The 21,059-nt window shown below is 35.2% G+C and overlaps 1 protein-coding gene across 16 annotated transcripts in view; it reads left to right on the forward strand.

The window, feature by feature from the left end:
- Positions 1-21,059, forward strand: part of SOX5 (SRY-box transcription factor 5) — a 994,522-nt gene that overhangs the window by 350,567 nt on the left and 622,896 nt on the right. The window contains exon 1 of one of the 16 annotated variants that reach the window (XM_077870741.1): positions 18,848-19,033. The exons of the other annotated variants lie outside the window; for them this stretch is intronic. The gene's annotated coding sequence lies outside the window, so the exon portion shown is untranslated. Of the gene's footprint in view, positions 1-18,847; positions 19,034-21,059 lie in introns of those variants that run through there. 16 annotated transcript variants of the gene reach the window in all.

Genomic DNA, 21,059 nt, shown 5'->3' on the forward strand with positions numbered 1-21,059 from the left:
TAAAAAGTCTTTAAGGGGATCCCTGGGTGGCTCAGCGGTTTAGAGCCTGCCTTCAGCCCAGGATGTAATCCTGGGGTCCTGGGATCGAGTCCCGTGTCGGGCTTCCTGCATGGAGCCTGCTTCTCTGTCTGCCTGTGTCTCTGCCTGTGTCTCTGCCTCTCTCTATGTCTCTCATAAATAAATAAAATCCTAAAAAAAATAAGAGTCTTTAAAAAATGATAATAAAATATATATTTGAATATCATTAAAAAAAGAAAATGCTGTCATGTATGTAGGACTTGTCTGTGGAGTTCATGTCAGTAAAATACATTACAATAAAATGATAATTTGTAGGAATTCTGACTAACTCAGAGCTACCTCAATGTTACTCTGTTTTTACACACATTTAGTACAATGTTGTTTTATCGTGTCATTGTAATGTGGTTATTATGTAATATTGTTTTGATAACAAACTGATTTTCAACAGCTCTATACATAAGAACCATGTGCTTCAAAGCAGATAGTACAAACTTGGGCCAAACCAAATAAATATTTATTCAATGCTATATATATATATAATATGTAAACAATTAGGTAGACTATACTCACTCCAGGGTATTTCTTGGGAGTTTTAGTTCTGTTCTTAATAAATCCCTAACATCAGTATATTTTCTGATTGACTGAGGAAGTTGATTAGTTGAATTCTTTTTAAGCAATGATTTATAGACTTTTATTTTTGAACTCAATTCTATGTATTTTTGTCAAATTTGGCTTAATTCCATAAGAGAAAATTTGGGCAATCAGCAAATACAGACTAGAAAGATAAGCAATTTAGATCATTTAGAACAGCATTCTTAATTGCTGTTTTTTAATTTTCATTAGGCAGATTTATTGAATTCTTCTCTTTCCCCTTTTAATGTTAAATTTGCCAAAGATTATTATATGAACCAAGTAAATATGTATGATAAAGATAATTAATATAAAAAACTTTTGCCCTAATTATCAGATTATTTCATGTGAAAGTATTAACTAGGTCTAAATTGGCTTAATAATTGTCTCAGATCCTTCTTAGTTTGTATGTTGAAATCACGGCCTTAGACGATTACTAAGAATGCTTCCACAACAGGAAGTGGACAGAATTTTTTTAAATTGGTGATTATGAACAATTTGGTGACTTCTAGAAATGTGAATTTACTTGTTTTAAAAAAGATGACTATTTTAGCATAGAATTGCATGTGATAATGTTTTTTAATCAGTATTCATGATCTGATAATATAGTTCTCTAGTATTGTTTTCCATGAAACTATTTTCGACTATAACTACTAGATAATTGGTTTTTATTTCAGAGATAAGGATCCCTTAATTTTTATAATTTCCCAAAACAATATTGGAGCTTATACCATGCCCATTTCTCATGCCAGCCTCTCAGTCAATATAGCTGAATCTTGCCGTCAAGCCTACTATCTAAGGAATCTCAATCTTCCTTTCTGTTCTATGAACTACTGTAGTTGACAAAAGAGATTTTTAAAGAGATAATTGTATTGATTAATTCAATTTCTGGGTCGAGCATAAGGTTGTAAATTGGAGATCACTCATAGAAATTGAATACAAAGGGAAAATCTTTTTAAGTCTTTTTTTTTTTTTTTAGTGTATTGAATGATTTATGCTGAACTCCTAAAAGCTTTCCAACCTCACAGAGCTTCAATAAACTTCTAATGGAGTCCTGAATGCCAGCTCTATTTTTGTTGCTTGTACAGTAGGTGGGAAACCTTTAACTAGTAGGATGAGTCTTTGTTTTCATTTCTATTGAAAAACTCCTTTACTAACACTTAGGGACTTCTAATATTTTAGCTGAAAAGTATTCTGGTGTAACATAATCTTTTACGAGTTTAAATATATATTGATAAATTGTTGCTGAAGTATAAATATATATTTTTATACCAATAATTTAACCAAATTCAATTTTTATGTATATGTATATGCAAGCAAGGTATCTTCACATGTGCATGCACAGTGTCCATATTTATTATGTTAGTTGGTTGAATGTTTCATCAGATAATAGGTTCTCTATTGCAGAAACTGTTTTATCCACATTCCATCACCTCCAACAGAGTATAATGCGGTGTCTTTTACACAATGGATGCTAAATTAATGGTTGTAGTGAATGGTGACCAAAAGAATGCACATTTAATCAGAGATAAATGTACCATTTGATTTTGATACAGGTATGTGGGAAAGATGTCACTTAAAGAAAGTCCCCTTTATTGTAGATTAGAACTGTTTTATTCCACTTAGATGGGAGCTGGCTCTGCCACTTTTATATAGTTTTATTTATAATTGTGAACATGTAGAACCACATGAGGCCATCAATCAGTAGAGAGATGAGGGCCCAACAGAATTATTTCTGTAGGTGGCCAATTTTTTTTCAATCAAGGACAGCTGAAAGGTCATGATTAAAACAGTGATTTTCCTGAAATTGTAAGTAACTGTTACTGACTGTTTTGTACAAAGATGTCAAAACTACTTTTTCCTCTGAAAAAGAAAATTATAAGTTCTTGAAAATGTTGGCAGCTTTCCAAATTTCACTTGCACTACTGTAATGTATTTTAATTACTGCATTTGAGTCAGTTTCTTAAAAAATATGAGACAAAAATAAGTTAGGGTGATAGTAACCATACATAGATTAAACAATAGGTGTCTAATGCCTCACTGATAGGTATATATTCGTTACTCAATATTAGTCAAAGTGTAGGATTTAACAGTTTTTTGCCAAAATAGTGTGCGTAGCATTAATTCATAATTCTATGAGATGAATAATTATATCTATATATTTCTTTAAAACATGGCAGTGATACTCCAGGTATTTAAGTAATTTGCTTCACGTAGGCTGGTTAGCCAAAGCAGCCAAGGGTAGCAAATGTTGGTTGCAATTCTGTAGGTGGCCCTTTATTCTCTGAGTCAGAATGGACTCCAATCCCTGGGTAGTGTCAGGGAGGACTAACTGCTGGTTGTCATCATCTTTCAGATGAGGTGTGGACATGACGTCCTAACCATTTGTAGTCATTAAAGATTCCTCAGAACATTTGTAGCGGGAAGGGTTTTAACCACAGTGTCCTGGTCAGTTTCCAAATTGGGTAATTACATTCTGCCTCCTAATGTCTTCCTGCAGGTTTTGTTTCTGTTTATTTGTTTGTTTGGGGTTTTTATTGTTGTCATTGCTTGGAAATATGGAGCTATAGTGTTTTGGGGTGCATCTCTCCTTACTTTTAAGCTGTTGTTTGCTTTTAATCTTCTTCAGGCTATGCTCTAATAGAACACAAGAGTTTAGATGCATATTACTTTAGCCTGCATTAATAATTTATGTCTCATACTTTTATACTCTTTTATTTTAGTTTCTTTTTAATAAAGGGACACATATAAAGGAAAAATTGAAGAGAAAGGAACCATAGATATGGTGGCTGACATGGGCTGCTATTATGGATATGGTCCAAGTGTACCTGCTCTGTTTTACCTTGGAGGAAGATGCTGGAGAGCAGAGAAAATGAATGACACTTGCTGAGTTTGGAGAGGAATCACAGGAGAAAAAGCTGAGTGTAGGTTTACTTAGAATTAAAAAGTGGTAAAGTTCCATTCAAGCCCAAGAATGACATGGTTCGTTTTCATGTTAAATGTCAATCTTTTTTCCCCATTGATCAGCATGTTAAATTTGGATTTGTAAGGCAGAAGGATATGTATCTGATTTTAAGAGCAATATTTTGATATGTCATAATTTTGATGGCCATGTTTTGAATTAGATATTTCACTCATGATCATTTTTTGTGATCTACAGGAAGATAAAACTCTACCAAATCAACATTTATTGGATGCCAACCATATTAAAAAGAACCACATTTGATGTATTACTCTTGAAGATAGTTATTTGGTCCAAAAAAACAACAACAACAAGGAAAAACTGTATCAGTTATTTATTCTATTATATTCCTACTAGGTTGAAAGTGATTCTTTTTGTTTTGTCATGATTTTATTTATTCAACAAAAAATGATAAAACAAAATTCAAAGTAATTGAGTCCTAATCCAAGCATAAATTTCATCCATTAATCTTAAAACTTACCCTGCCAACAGCATTATATGGTAGGAAAAGCATAAGCCCATGTGTCAAAAGAGCTGTTTTTTAATGCTGGCTCTAACAAACTCTGTCATTTCCAAATGGATAAGTTGTTTAGCAGCTTCCTTGTCCCAGTTTTTTCTTTGTGAATAGGAATCAGTCTAATATTTTTTGACCTACCCACCTAACCAGTTTTAAACAAATGGTAGAAAATATATTTCCTTTTAAAATGAACCCTGGGGTCAGCCCGGGTGGCTCAATGGTTTAGCGCCGCCTCCAGCCCAGGGCCTGATCCTGGAGATCCAGGATGGAGTCCCACGTCAGACTCCCTGCATGAACCTGCTTCTCCCTCTGCCTGTGTCTCTGCCTCTCTCTCTCTGTGTCTCTCATGAATAAATAAATAAAATATTTTAAAAAATAAAATAAAATAAAATAAAATAAAATTAAATTAAATTAAATTAAATTAAATTAAATTAAATGAACCCTGGGGCCACCTGGGTGGTTCAGTAGCTGAGCATCTGCCTTTGGCTCAGGGCATGATCCCACTGTCCTGGGATGTAGTCTCACAGGTTCCATGGAGGGGGCCTGCTTCTCCCTCTGCCTATGTCTCTGCCTCTCTCTCTCTCTGTGTCTCCTCTCATGAATAAATAAAAAAAAATCTTTAAAAAAAATTAAAATGAACTCTAAACTATAATACAGTACTTTCCTCACTAAATAATTTATCTTTCATCAGATTGGTTTTACATATAATCCTCAATTGTAAATTACTCCTCATGACTTTTCTGGAATCTTAGCTTGAGATCAAACCTGCTCTGGGTTCTATGTCATGGAGCCTTTCCCTTTCTCCATTCAGCCTCTGAGATGTTCTCTTCCCAGTACTGGATAGTTGTGCATTTTCTCTAATTCATCTTTTTATCATATCTGGGACACATAAGAGACACAAATAAAATATATTAATACCATCTTGTCATGCCCAGTTAATCTGAAAATATATCTGATAGAATCAGGGCTGAGTTGTCAGTGAACTACAGAAAGCAGATGACTGAGCATTGGAGAACATCACCAACAAGGAGTTGGCTACTGGAGCAGATCTTAGTAATATGAGGAAGCTTATATGTACAAAGAATCAGGTGTCTCATGGTAGGGAAATACCTTGCTGGACAGGTGTTGGATGTCTAGCTGTGGGGTAATCCAGGGAACAAGGGTGCAGTGCCATGACTGGAAACTCCATCCTCAGATAAGAAGCAGTCAAAATGATAAAGTGTCTGGGAACATCACAGATACTTGGCAATAGTTGCAGATTGTCCAAGGAGACTAGATTTTTAACCAAGATTAAAAACTGATGATAGAGACCTGAGGTAAAAATCATGGAAACTAAGTGGATTCAGTAAGGGAGCAAAATTCAAACACTAAGTTACTGGAACTGTGCTTTTGCATTAAAAAACAAAAGTAGGCTCTTAGGTGCTAGCACTATGAGGGTGCCTGACTTTGGGGCCAGACCGTAAAGTAACTCATATCCTCTTTGGCTTTCTTGTTCTAAGGTCTTCTATTGGCCACCTCTTATATTATTTCCAAATTCATGCAAGGCAGATGAGTAGATACTTTATATAAATCTGAGAATATGATCTTCATTTTCTTCTCTTTCCTTCACTTTTACGTCAATCAAAGGAAGGTTATTTCCTACCGGATTTGGTTCTATTTCTCCCAACCATCAGCTTTCTCCCCCTCAAAGTTTCTGTAATCTGTGTATAAAAGTCACACCAAAATATATTGGTTTAAGACACATTATAGCACGTTTTAACATATGAGATTGGGATGCATCTTAAATCTATGGTTTGTCATAATTTAATTGCCAGAGTATTTTTTTCTTTATAATACATAAAGATCAATGGCATCTTGGATGAAATACAGAGCTTACCTAACTAAGAGTGTTGCTGCCAACAGTGGCTTCAAATACAATCTGAATCATAAGTATATATGATATCATTGATATCACATGATGTCATTGACATTGACTGTCACTGGGGCTTGATAGAGCCCAATTGTTTGTAAAATCCCTCTAATGTCTAAACCGCCCTTTCCTCATCTGACTAAATTCTCAGTATAGAGGAAAAAGAGGGCTCTTCAAAAGAGGAGACTCCTTACCCGTTTTTTTTTTCTATACACGTTTTTAAGAACTATTTTGTCTTCATAGTAGGAATGTATTCGTTGCATCTGGCATCTCCTTTCTCCTGATAGAATTTTATGAATCAGAGTTTATGTAACATCCATTTATATCTGTGTGTCCATAAGTGACATCCTGATGTTTGGAAATGAAAACAGGATCTCCTTTCTTTGGCGGACCCTATTTCAGTACAGGAACTTGTAGGGTAATATTCATATTTTTACAATTCTCCTTGGTTTTCTATCCTCCAAAAATTCTCATCTTTGTCTAAAAGAAGCACAAATTTGTGACTGAAACAGTTCAGTAATACATGGACTTTATTTTACTCATTGCCTACCTGAACAGAAATATAATTTGCAATAATTACATCATTGGTTAAATTTCCTCTTTTTAATTATCATACCTTTTGTTCTGTCATAAATAGAAGCCCTTCTCCTATTGTAAGAGTTATAGTATATCTATCATTCGTAAGCTTAGTATTTAAAATATGTTGAATATTGGAATTTGTCTCAATATGCCTTAATATTTCAGCAGTGTAAAAAAAAATATTTCAGCAGTGTCTTGATTTCATGATTTTATAAAACATACATAGATATTTATATCTATATATGTATGTATGCATTGCCTGGGTGACTCAGTTAGTTAAGCATCCAACTCTTGGTTTCAGCTCACAGAGTTTCAAACTTATAAATTTAAAAGACAAATAAGGGTTTATTTAATATGGATGGATCTCTGGCTTTCAGGCCTTTGAAGTATTAGAGAACAGACAGGTTCCTGTTTGTTATGCTTTCATCATATATTTCAGAAATTAGAAGTCAGGTAGAGACTTTGGATGCTGAATGTCTGTACCTATCATAGGAGTTCAAGTTCTAACAGCTATCTCAAAGCCCTGTTATTAAGTAAGTTTTCAATAATTGCTGAGGAGTGAGAGGAAGCTTTGAGATTTATATGAGGAAAAGTTATTGTAGCAAAAATGAGATGGGATATGATAGAGTAGGCATTCAGTTTAGGATTCCTATCCTTGTAGATAATGTTTGTGGGTTTTTTTCTTTCTGGGAGAATATATATCATACAATATCATCAAACCTAATGGGATATTCTTTTCAACACATCATTTTTAAAATCATTTTCCTATAACTACACATCTCCTTCATTAGAAGAGAATGGGGTGAGTCATTGTCACTTGTTACCTGCAGCATTTTATTAACCTCTTAGCTGGTGTCTCTCCCTCCAGGTTCTTTCTGTGATAATGTATTTCATACATTACAAAGGGACTACTCTTCCTAAATCACTGCTCTGGTTCTGTAACTCCCCTGCTCAAAAATGGTTAATGTCACCCTGAATGACCTGCTGCATGACATCTAAATTTAATAGCCTGATATTCAAGACCCTATATGCTCAGGCCCTGTCCTTGATCCTGTAGCCAACTATGAGCTCAAGTTCAAATGTCTTCTTTATAAAACCTTCAGTCATTGTTTTGGAAATAGTATTTTCTTTCTTAACTTTTAAGTATTACATAAATGTTTATTAGTTGACTGATCTTGTATCTCCATGTAGTCTATGCATAATAGATGCATTTGCTATTAAAAAGAATGAAGATATTTGAATAAATTGTTAATTCTTGGATATAAATATCTTAAAGTATTGATTATTCAGGGAGCTTTTTGTCGCATGTGAGTTTTCCAAAACTTTGTTTTTCTTGCTTCATCCTCATGCTATCTTAGACGTTTTGCCTTATTCATTTAAATTCTAATTTAAGAAGTACACAGGAAGAAATGAAGCATTCAAATCACATGAAAAGAGAAGAGAAGCATTCAGGCTTTGTTCACTCCTGGCTTTTGATCATAACTATAATTCTCTGTAAACAATCCAATAAAACTTCCCATAGAGTTGCGCTTGTGTTCCTTTGAGCTCGAATTTACAGCCTACCATCGGTAGATTAAAAATCCATTAAAATCTATAAGAACAGCAGAAGTTACATATTCCTTTTGCTGTAGTAAAGATTTTTCTGAAAGATTTTACATTAAAACTCTGTTGCTAAGTAGTGATATTAATAGGCCATTTTAAAGTCAAACTTGGCTTGTCCTTAAGGCATGGAAGACTGCACAAGGAGTAGTTTCTCATATGCCATGAGATTGCATTTTGGACAGATGACTGAGACACAGTTGATTTTTTTTTCTCATGTCAGAAAGACAATGCTAGACTCCATTAACAAATGCAGACAACCTCAAGGATAAGTGGTAATGAGGATAGTTGGCAAAGAATATGCTAGGAAGGGGTGATAATAGATTCAGAGAAAGAGTGCCCAAGTAATTGTCCTATAGATAGTGAGAAAAATGAAACTGGAGAAAGGGTGAGAGGTCAAGGATAGAGATGTAAATTTAAACCAATATATAGATTAATAGTAACCTCAAAATCATAATGCCTAATTTTATAAAAACACTGAGATAAGGTATAGATATGAACAAAATATGTTCCATCTGTGCCTTTTCAAATTGATGCTTATCTTTGAATGGGATGCTTTATATTCTTTGCTATAAATTGATGTTTTCATCATCTTACTATCTTTGTAGATATTTAAGAATTAAATTTAATGTTGAGATGTCATGTTTATAGCTCAGAAGGCAACAAGACTTCAATGGGTTAGAATACTATGTTTTCTTAGGTGATTTGCCATTACTAGTCTTAGCTCAATCAGCTATGCTAATAAAATATGATATTACTAGATATTTTGTCTGGAGTTGTTGGAAATGACACCCAAACGCTTCTGAGCTATCCAAAGTAAAAGTCCTGGATATAAAATCCTTGGATAGAATTGATTTTTTTAAAGCCAGAGTTTACTACTATTTAAAACTGCTCAGGACTTTAAAATGTCTAAAGCTGAGGCATCTGGATGGCTCAGTCAGTTAAATATCCAACTCTTGGTTTTGGCTCGGGCCATGGTCTCGAGGTTATGAGGTTGAGCCCCATGTCAGGCTAAGCATGGAGCCTGCGTGGGATTGTTTCTCTCTCTCTCTTTCTCCTTCTACCCCTCACTTTCTGCTCATCCTCTCTGTAAAACATAAAAATAAAGTAAAATGTCTAAAGGTCCAAGTATATCTGAGTTTAATATTATATTGCAATCAGGTTGTGACTGTTGGTTCCTCCATTGCTAAAGCTTCAGAAGGATCTTGGGCAATTCTGCAATTGAATTTATTTTTTCTTGAAAGCTGATGTCTAGTTTGCTTCACACATGTATATCATTCCAGTGATGAAGAAAAACACAATTTTAATAATCATTGGCTTTGAAAAGGTGAAAGGTGTATGATTAGAGAACAAAGCCATCAAATCATTGTCAAGTAACAGTATTATTACTGTAATATGGAACAAATTGATCATGCTCTCCTGTTTTTCCTGTCCCAATGGTGTGACATCCTAATCATGCTGAGATCAATCTGGAATCTGCCCTTCTTCCTCCTCATGGTCCTATATAACTGTTTCCACATTTTGATCATTCTACTTCCCAGAACTCCTGTTGATATTTTACCTTATTTTTACTTTTTTTTTTTTCAATATGTTTTCTCACGTTTTTGTTTGCTTTTCCTACAAAAGGATTCCATGTTCATTGGGGATATGTTGGGGGGAAGAGAACAAAAAGAAAATAATAATTCTCCTAACCAAAGAAGATGACTAGTAAGATTTTGGCATACAATATTGCATTAAAAATAAGTTTATATAATAGTCAAGCTATAATGTACATTAGCAGCATATTTGTTTTGTACAGAAACTGATCATACTGTAATGTTTTTAGAACCTGCTCTTTTATTTGATGATATGAACATTTTTTCATGTAGTTAAATAATTTTTTATGTATTACTTTAATAATAGCATAATATTCTAGCATTTGAATGTACCAGAGTTAATGCAACAAGTGTCTTGTTTGTGGGCAACTGGTTTCGCTTGCTTATTCCTACTTTTCTATTCCCATTGCCACTCCTAGAGGCAAAGTTCTCATCATACCTTGTTTGGACTATTTTAATATTAATATTAATTTTAATATTTTAATATTAATTCAAATGATTGCTTGTGTCCAGTGAACTGTATCATCCTTCCATAAACATAAAACAAAACAAAACAAATGAACAACTCATAAGATTATGCTTGAACAAAGGCTTTGATGATTTTCTTTTTATTTTCCAGAATAAAGTTCCCATTTCTAAGTATTTATGTGAATTCTCTAATTTAGTCATAGCCACCTTTATGATTTAACCTACATTCACTCACCTCATACTATTCTTTTTTTTTTTTAAGTATCTGTTATTTTATTGGCTTTTAAAGTAAGGTCTATTCCCAACATGGATCTTGAATTCATGGCCCTGAGATCGAAAGTTGTATGCTTTACCAACTGAGACAGCCAGGTGCACCCACCTCAGACTACCCTTGATTCCCTAAATACGACTTCAGTGTCTTTGCCAGTGTTGTTTCTTTTTGCCAAGAACACCTTTTACTTTTGTTTCTACCTATTGATATCTCACTTATTCTTTAAAGGTGAGCTCAAATTTACCTCCTACTAAGTCTCCCAGTGCAATTACTTGCTTCCTCCTCTATGTTTCCGTAGCATTTTGTTGCCTCTCCTTTGTAATCTACTGGGAGGACCTAACAAGCATATTTGGACTCTGAGAGTTGTAAGTATGAAGGCAAGATCTATCTCTAAATTTTCCATCTGTTTCATCATTCATTCATCTTCTGTGTGCCAGGCCTTGTGTGGAACTCTGGGATTCAACAACAAACAAATAATAGTCTTTATTATGGAATGCCTATATTGTTAGGCAACATGCCAGTGCTTTACATGTGTAAACTCATTTAGGTTCTATTACTTAGCCCCTTTCATGAATGAGGAACTTATGGTACCAAGAAGTTAAGCAGTCGAGAAGGTCATATAGCTAGAAGTAGCAAAAAAAAAAAAAAAAAAAAGAAAAACCAACTGATCTGGTTCCAGAATCTGTTCTCATAGTCAATATGCTTTATTGCCTCCTAAAATAAACAACATTAGACACAGGTTCTGCTTTTATGGAACCTTTAAGTAAATGGGAAAGACATGCATCCAATGAACAGCAACACAATCAAATATAAAATTACAAATAGTAAGTAATATGTATGAAGAGGACAAGCACAGTATTATGAGAAACAATAGAGTTTTACATACTTGAGGGAATTAGGTTATGTTTTCTCATTTTCTTCCTAACAGTTGGCTATTTGAACTTAGCTGTGAAAGAAAGGTAGGAGTGAACAGGGTAAGGATGGATGGGAAACATGCCCCCAGGTGCAGAAGACTGTGTGTGCAAAAGCTTTGTGATCAGAGGGAATATGAGTGTGGAAGGGCCTGAGAACCAGCTTCATGACTGGATAGAATTTGCAGATTGCAGCATCCAGAGTCTTTTAGGCCATGCTAAATCTTGTCTGTTTTAGGAGTAGTGGAAATTAGCTAAATGTATTTAAGGTGAGGATTTCATGAGCATATTTGTACTCTCTAGAAATCCCTCTGGCTACAGTATAGAGAAGAGTTTGCAGTAAAGATGGTGATATACTACCTGTACTGGGGGAAGTCAGGTAATGTATTTCAAAGTGTCTAGCACAGTGTCAAGCTTTCAGTGAGCACTTAGTAAATGCTGATGTCCTTCTTCATTCATTATTTTACTCACCAGATCTAATACACTGCCGTGTAGAAAGTAGCAAAACAGTAAATGCTTGTTGATTGACCGACTAAATGAATAAATCATTATAGAGACTTTTCTTGAAGATTTCCAGAAACAAGGAACACTGTGTCTCACAAAGCAGTCTGTTAAACAGCTTTACGTATGAGAATAAATTTCTCATTTCGAGCCAAAAAGCTAACTTCCTATAATTCTACTTCATTTTGCCTCTGGATCTGTACAGAATAAATCCTCTTCTGTGATAATCCTTCAAATAATCGAAGGCACTTATTTGAAATATTTCTGTTCTAGATCCTTCAGGCACATAATGTATCACCAGACTCTGTCTCGCTCTGTTTGCCAACCAGAAGACCCTTTCTTTTTCTACAGCTGTAGCACTCAGAATCAAAGCAGCCCATTGGCTCCACCCACTACAGAAATAATGAGGCTACTGGTATCTTTATTTGAGGTGACTGCTCCAATTAATGCTGGTAAAAATTATAATAACTATTTTAAATTGATGTAATATGTTAATTCATGTTAAATTCACAGTCTACTGAAACCCTTATCTAAAAGACTTGAGACCACTTCTCTTTCATTTTATGTTGTTGCCATATAGATTATGTCAGCTTGTCTTGGCAGCTTTACATTTATCAATATTAAATTTAAATATAATCATTTTTGTTGAAATCTTTTCGAATAGCCATTCTACTATCCTCTTCAGTATGTTCGCTATATCTCCAAGATTTTTATTTTGTACATATTTGCATAAACTTTTTTACACCTTTAGTTCGTTCTTGATAATACTGACAAATAAAATAGACAAAGTGGGAGCTCTTAGTTTACTAACGATTTCTTTCTGGTTTACATTGACTTGCCTGGATGTCATTTGATTAGTTATAAATGTAGCTAACTGTACATTTATCTATCCTGTAATTTTTCTTTTTATCTTTGAAGGCCCTGCTGAAAATCAGAATCAAATTATTTTGCTGATACCCTGGTTTAATTAAAGCTTTTGAACAAAGACAATGTATATATAATATGAAATTATATATTATGAGTAAATAATAACAACCACCACCTAAAGAGTGCCAGGACCTCCTCTGAGGGCTTTAATACGTTAACTCAAATAATTTGTGCACATACACAAAACAATGAAATAAGTGCTAGTTTAATACCCATATTTTATAGAGGAGAAAAACTAAGGCACAGAAGTCGAGTCACTTGCCAACATTGTATAGCTAGAAAGTGGTGGATTCAGGGTTTGAACTCTTGTGGTTTGGCTCCAGATTCTACACTCAAACCATGTTGACTCAGGAACCATTCCTTCTTCTGTATTATGAAAAACAAAATCAAAACAACAAAATGATGTGGCACTTTGGGTAAAAATAATTTGGAAATTTTTGAAAATTTGGCTTTTTCCCCCTGATATCCCATGTATTTAGGACTTTTCAGTAAGTTACTTTAATCCTGAAGTAATTCATACGTGATGATTTACTGAGCATCTAACTTGTGATAATACACATGAGGAGACTCTGACTTAGACAAATTACATGCAGGAAAATTCAGTTCTGTGTCTTAAGGTACAATGACAACACAATAGTAAATGCAAAATAAATTTAGCCGTGGGGAAGAACAAAGAGACCTATGTGGTCATTTGTTGAATACAAGAAAACACATGCATACTGTTTTCAATATGTTTTTTAGATTGTGGTGAAGTCAGCTTTTGGTGAAATGGAAAGGAAATTGGTATTCATAATATTTTTTCGGTTGTAGAGAAGTAGACAACTTTACTGTAGCATTAGAAAAATAGCCTAAGTATTGCCCAAAAGTTATACATAATCAAGATAGTAAACATCAATGCCAAATACTCATGTGGTTTTCTAGCATTTTGGAGCTGGATTATGGTTCTTAGCTTCTTTGTGGGAGAAATCTCATAATTGATGCAAATTATAGTCCTGATAAATGTGGCACTATTTCTGTAAGAATTAACCATTGGGAAATTTGGATTTTTTTCTCACCTTATAGTTAGGTATTTTCTAATGAATTATATTTGTATCAATAATCCATCATTAAGATGTGTTGGAAAAAGTTTTACTTTCACTGAAAGTATCCTGTAGATGAGAAGGAAAAGTCCCAGTGGCATATATTTTTCTTTTCGGGTCCATCAACAACAACAAAATCCTAATTTGGACAACTAATATGCTTAGTATTCTCAGAAAAGCTATAATATATTCGAACTCTTTAGTTGCTCCCACAAATCATTTTGCTTTATGGCTTTGATCTTGAAATATGTGGACTGATGTCTGATTTATGCTTTTGGCCCATCTTGTAGATAGTTAAGTGTTCTTGCTTAATGTTATTAAATAAGCTCAAAGCTGCAAATGAGCCTCCTTGACTCAGGGCATTTGAAAAAGACCTCTCTCTTTAAATTATATATCTTGTCCTTTTGGGTAATTTTGCTGTGGTTCACTAATGCCTTTTTGTCCTTTAGGATAGTATTTGTTCACTGTCATTTTCACTTGTCATCTCCTGAAAACTCTTTATCTTGATTTATAACTATTATCTCTAAAAATTTGGAGGACCATATTCAAAGAAGGTATTTGGTAAAGATATAGATGAGGAAACTCTGACTCAGACAAATTACATGCAGGACATGTAAAATCTATTGTTCTTTATAACCTGTGAGTTATCTGCGCATTTAATTCTAAATAGAAAGTGTTTCACAGAAAACACATCTGGCATCACAAAAGAATTAAAAGTTGAATTTGTTTTACATTGTACATACATGGAGCCGAAAACTGAAGAAGTTGTAAACATACCCACTGAAAACTCTAGACCAAATTCTAGGAAGGCATATATGGAAGGCTATTTTTAATTATGATCATTCATTTTCTTTTTCTTCCTCACTAAACTTTCATCTAAAGGCAAGATCTTATCTTATTCATCTTTGCTTCCCAGAACCTAGAGCAACACTCAGTACATTTAAAAAATAGAACTACAGCAATAATAATACTGAATGTTTTAAAATTGCTTACTATGTTTCAGATACCAGTTCAGGTTCTTCCCCATGTACCATGTCATTCAATTGTCATAATTCCAAGAAGCTGGCTATATTATGATCCTCATTTATATAAGAGGAAATGAGACACAGAGAGTTTAAATATTCTGGTCCTGGGATCCCTGGGTGGCTCAGTGGTTGAGCGTCTGCCTTCGGCCCAGAGTATGATTCTGGGGTCATGGGATCGAGTCCCACATCGGGCTCCTTGCATGGAGCCTGCTTCTCCTTCTGCCTATGTCTCTGCCTCTCTCTCTCTCTCTCTCTCTGGGTCTCTCATGAATAAATAAATAAAATCTTTAAAAAAATATTCTGCTCCTGACCACATAGAAGTAGAACAGTATACACTAAAATAGTATAAACAGGTAAAAAGAGAATCCATATCTCTTATTTCTTTGTTAGTAAGCTATATTTTACTAGTCAGTCATGAATTTTGCCCTGGTTATCCTTGCTGAATGAAAATTGAGACAGAACTGGTTGACAGAGTATTGGGCAAAAGGGTACACTACAGTGATCAAACCTACAAGAGTAGAGAAGAGAGTGGAAACATAATTAGCTAAGCACTATCTAATTTGCATTTTAGTGGAATCAAGCCCAATCGAGGGAGTCAGGTCATAGAGTTAATTTTTAAGGTGAATATTTGGTATCATGTTCTTGAAAAATCCCAGTAAGTCCTATAATTGAGACTAGTACACCACTTTCTGGCAGTGCGCAATACAGCCAGATTTTCCTTTGGCATCAGAGCATTCTTACCTCTGCAGGTGAGAGGCAGGGAATGTAGACAGCTTCTGCTAAGAGCCATGCAATATGAAAAATACTTTTCTTTGAACACTAGAATCACCCTAATGGTGAGATGCTCACACTATGAGAGACACTGGAGATCTGAGTGTAGAAAAGACAAATTTACAACTCCCATTTTATGCTTACTCTGGGCCATGAGTAAGCTGAGTAGAATGGTGGTGGAATTATACTAGTTACATTAACTGCTTAAACTTTTTTTTATTTCTGTTGCATGAAGATAGTTGAAATTCTCATAAGAATAAGAAAATGCATGTATAAAAAAAAAGAAAATGCATGTATGATATGACATTGAGGTATAATGTATGATCAAGCAATTTGACATTTGTATATATAATTAAAAATTTGTAACAGCAATACTTTAACTTCTATGCAATTTTTTGGGGTTGTTGTAGTTTTTTAAAGATTTTATTTATTTATTCATGAGAGATACACACAGGGAGAGGCAGAGACACAGGCAGAGGGAGAAGCAGGCTCCATGCAGGGAGCCCAATGTGGGATTCGATCCCAGGACTCCAGGATCACACCCTGGGCCGAAGGCAGATGCTCAACCACTGAGCCACCCAGGTGTCCCAACTTCTGTGAAATTTGAATTTATGTTCCATAAAATTTGGATGGAGGGGAAGAGTTTGAAGAAGAAACCCAAAGGAATGTTGACTGAAAGAACACAGTGGTGCCAGGTATAAAGGGAACTTTAGTGCATGTCCCTGAGGGCATTGGTGAAGAATTGCAAACTTCCAAACTGGGCCAAATGGGATGTTCAAAGGACTGTATAGGTCCTTAGACTTAAGATTTAGAAACTTAATGGTGGTTGCTCTTCTAGCAGTCATTAGATCCCAGGGACTAATTTGTGTTATCCAAATCGACAAGAAATTGATATATATTTTTAGATGAGACATTTATTTACCAGGATGATTAGAAATCTCCTCAATAGAAAAGTTTCCTTTGGCCATTTGTTAGTATGTTTCTGAAGAGTATTTCCTTAACATGGAGAGAGGGTGAAGGCAGTGAGATATTTTTACTAGAAGTCATTTTGCTTGGAGGCCAAATAGACCTTCTTATCTCCTAGAAGAATTAACTCCTTGATTCATTAAATATACTAGGATACTCAGCCAACTATTAAAGTAACTTATCAGGGCACCTTTTCCATGGAAAGTTTTAAAAAATTAAGTTTTTTAATTAGATAAGACCCACCAGGCCATATCACTCACTCAAGTGACTTCTCTAGATCTTTGCATTTGGGACTTCTTCACTACATTATCCTTATCCTAGTAACTCTTCATTTCATGATATTTTGACCAAAATAAATAAAATAAATCTTCATTTATTCATGAGAGACATACAGAGAGAGAGAGAGAGAGAAAGAGGCAGAGAGACAGGTAGAGGGAGAAGCAGGCTTCTTGCAGGGAGCCTGATGTGGGACTCGATCCCCAGGCTGAAGGTGGTGCTAAACCGCTGAGCCACCCAGGCTGCCCAATAAATAAAATCTTTAAAAAAAAAAAACACAACTTAAGATATCTTAAAAATACTAATCGAACTTTCTCACGGTTTCCCCATCTGTAAAATAGGAATAATTAAACAGATTTTATAGGGTTGCATATTCTACAATAACATATTAGGTGCTAAATAACTTAGCTTTGTTTTCTATTTAAAAAATTGTAGAAGGAAAACAAGGTAAAAGAAAAATTCCTCAAATATTTTTAACAAGTTTTTACCAAAGGGGCAAATCTGGCCTACACAGTTTTTTTTTTTTTTTGAATCATTATTGAAATAATTGCCAACTTAAAACATCAGTAACTATTATCTAAAAATCTGTATCTCTCACTTTTCTTGAAAAGTGTACCCTCTGGGACACAGTGTCCCAATTTCTGTATTCAGTAGTAGGCAGCAGCAGAGTGTTGGCTGCTCCTCTAGACACGATGTTTGCTGAACAGTTCACTGCAGACCCACCAGGCCATATCACTCACTCAAGTGACTTCTCTAGATCTTTGCATTTGGGACTTCTTCACTACATTATCCTTATCCTAGTAACTCTTCATTTCATGATATTTTTTTTTAAATTTTTATTTATTTATGATAGTCACACAGAGAAAGAGAGAGGCAGAGACATAGGCAGAGGGAGAAGCAGGCTCCATGCACCGGGAGCCCGACGTGGGATTCGATCCCGGGTCTCCAGGATCGCGCCCTGGGCCAAAGGCAGGCGCCAAACCGCTGCGCCACCCAGGGATCCCTATTTCATGATATTTTGACCAAAAAAAAAAATGAATGCGAATTGAAAAAGATCTCAAAATTAAAAAAAAAAGGATCTCAAAATTAAAAAAAAAAATTCAAGCTCTTGTTTTTCTATTATGTTTAAGGAAAGTATGGTCATACTTTCCAAATTAAAAACTGACCTTGATCATGATATGAAGATAACAGTGAATATTTAAATATTTGATGAGACTTCGTAAGAAACTTTGTTACTGTGACATCAAAGCACATAGACACCCAATTAATGCTGTTGACTGATTTTTATGGATTTCCAAGGTAGAGCTCATGGTTTTATTGCCCCTGTCTGGACTGCCCTGGAGTCTGGTGACAACTATATACTATTTGTAAAATTAAAGTGCTATGTTCATCCTTGAAACAAATGGCAAAGCTTTCTAGGATTGGTTTTAATCTGATGTTCTGGCAAGAGTCCCGTTGGGACACACAAATTAAAACATAGTCCTGGGTCAATTATAGCAGTGTATCTTTTGAATGCGAAAGACTCAATGGCTGGTTTGACAAGAGTCTAGTGACCCTGCTGAGTGTTATTAATTTTATTGTCCCAAGAGAATAATGAAAATAGGACCTCTTGTTTAGCCCACAGTCTAAAATTGTACACCATTATCTATATGAACAGTATGTGCAATATACTTAAAGTGGAGGGTGGTAAGCATAGTCTTACCTTTAATGTAGAAACAACCACTAAATACAAAATTAATAGCATGACTATAAATCCTAAATCTAAAATATATGAAAGACAAAATTCCAGAGACAGAGGACTTGAATTCTAGTTCTAGATTATTCCCACCCCAAGATCTTCTATTTAGGCAATAACCATAAAGCATCACAGTGAGTTTGACAAAATGTCACGTTTGTATTTTTCTAGAAGCTTTTTCAGGATTGTTTTGTGTGTACTCTCTAAATGAGACACAATAGTACAATTATTAAAAGAGGTCTTTGAAATCAGATTGCCTGAATTTGAAGTCAGACTCCAACATTTTTTAGCCAGGTATGTGACCTCAAGCATGTTACTTAACCTCTAGATTACCTCGCTTAACTCAGTTAAAAAATGAGGTGCTAATAGCACCTTCTTAACGATGTTAGTGAAAAGAATAAATGGAAATTTATTCTTAGTTCATAGCTCACAAAAAGGCCAAATAAATACTAGTTGTTATTGTTACTTACCTTGATCTAAGATGCCCTTCAACCACAACTCAGGTTTGGATAAAGAAATATTCTGTTATTATTCCATTCGGTCATCAAATCTAAACCAAACCAACAAAAATAAAGTTTGGCTGGGTTGCTCTGAATGTAGGTTGAAGTACTGTAAATTGTCACAACCAAAAGCAACATTTTAGTCTTTTAGTTGACAAGTAATCATGAAAAATTAGCTGTTTGTCTATAGCCTAAAGCTGCAAATCTAGAGATCAGGGAAAAGGTGCCTTTCAGAGTGTTAGAATTAACCTTAGACTTTTCACTTCTCTGTCCTCCTCCCAATCCCACTACAGTACATATAATACCAGGGAGCAGGAAGAGACTTCTCACTGCAGTGATGATCCTGGATTCAGTGTGACCCTTTGTTTAAACTCGAATACTCTGTGGTCTAGGGGCTGTATACCATAGGCTTATTTGCACTAGCCTTCCAATCACTTGGTAGAAACTTGCTCATTATAGCAGGCTCTTCAACCACAACAGGTTGTGGGTGGGACTGGTACCTGGCCAATAATTTAGTTTAAGATGAATCACTATATGTTTAAATACTATTTGAAATATACTATGAGTATTTCTCTACTCATCTTTTTTTTTAAGACTTATTTATTTATTTTAGAGAGAGAGAGTATATGTGTGCTTGAGTGGGGGGAGGAGCCAAGGTAGAGTGGGAGGGGGAGCAGACTCCCTGCTGAGTTGGGAGCCTGACACCTGGCTTGATCCCAGGATCCTGAGATCATGACCTGAGCTGAAATCAAGATTTAGAAGTTCAACCAACTGAGTCATCCAGGCACCCCTCTTCTCATCTTTAAAGTTAAGTATGTGTATTTTTCCCAGTAAGTTTTCTCTCCTCTCCTTTTGTTTGTTTTTTTTTTAGCTTTTTTTTAATTTCAATTTTTGCCTGTCTGAGGAGTCTTATTCGGAGTGTTTTTGATGGGATCTGGCAGGCTTTGCCTTTAGAAGAAGAACCAGCTAGCTTTATGGTAGAGGGGTCAATTCTCAGGACAGAGTGTTTAAGATGAGAAACTTGATGGTTTAGTAACAAGGTCTGTGATATCAGGACAGTCTTCTCTAGTGAAAATTATGTTCTTTTTCTTTTTCTTTAGTAGAGTCAGCACATAATATTAGTGCTCACACCCATTTTTGATTCACTTGATACTTTTTACAGTTCATATTATTATCTAAGGTGAACAGGCCTCCTCATGTTGGCTCCAGGGGTCTTGTGTCATCTCATAGAGCCCACTAGGGATGAGCAGAGTGGATGTCTGGAATTTATAGGTACAAAAGCCTATGAACCTTTGCCTCCATGAACATATGCTGCACTTGCAGTGCGGGAAACTGGTGGCTTACCCACCAGGGTGGAAACAGTTTATGAGAGCAGTGTACTGCCTCCAAAGAAACACTGTCAACACAAATCACCGTTGTGCTCTTCCAGTATGTCCTCATTTTTATTTTGCTTTTAGGTTGTTTTCTCCTTGTGGCATCTCCTAGTCACTCCTTTTTAACTGAAAATATTATGTGGACACCTGCTGGAAAAGCATTCCTATTGTATGAAAGATGGTAGAGATACCAGGAAGACAAAATATGAGATGATGAGGAGGGCTGTGTAATTATCATGTGAAGCAGTTAAAGTGTAATCTAAATATAGTTGGCAAAAGTTGACAATATTTGCATCCTTTAGTTTTAGGACACCTGTGGCTTACACTTTGGAGCATTTAGGTGGGGTCTGCCAAGAACCGCTTTATGATCAAGAAGTAGCTCTTAGGCTCTGCACGGCACTTCCAGAAGAATGACTGTCAAAAAAGGCTGGAGGCAATGCATCCCGT

Source organism: Canis aureus, chromosome 25, assembly GCF_053574225.1.
Source record: "Canis aureus isolate CA01 chromosome 25, VMU_Caureus_v.1.0, whole genome shotgun sequence".
Lineage (NCBI taxonomy): Eukaryota > Metazoa > Chordata > Mammalia > Carnivora > Canidae > Canis > Canis aureus.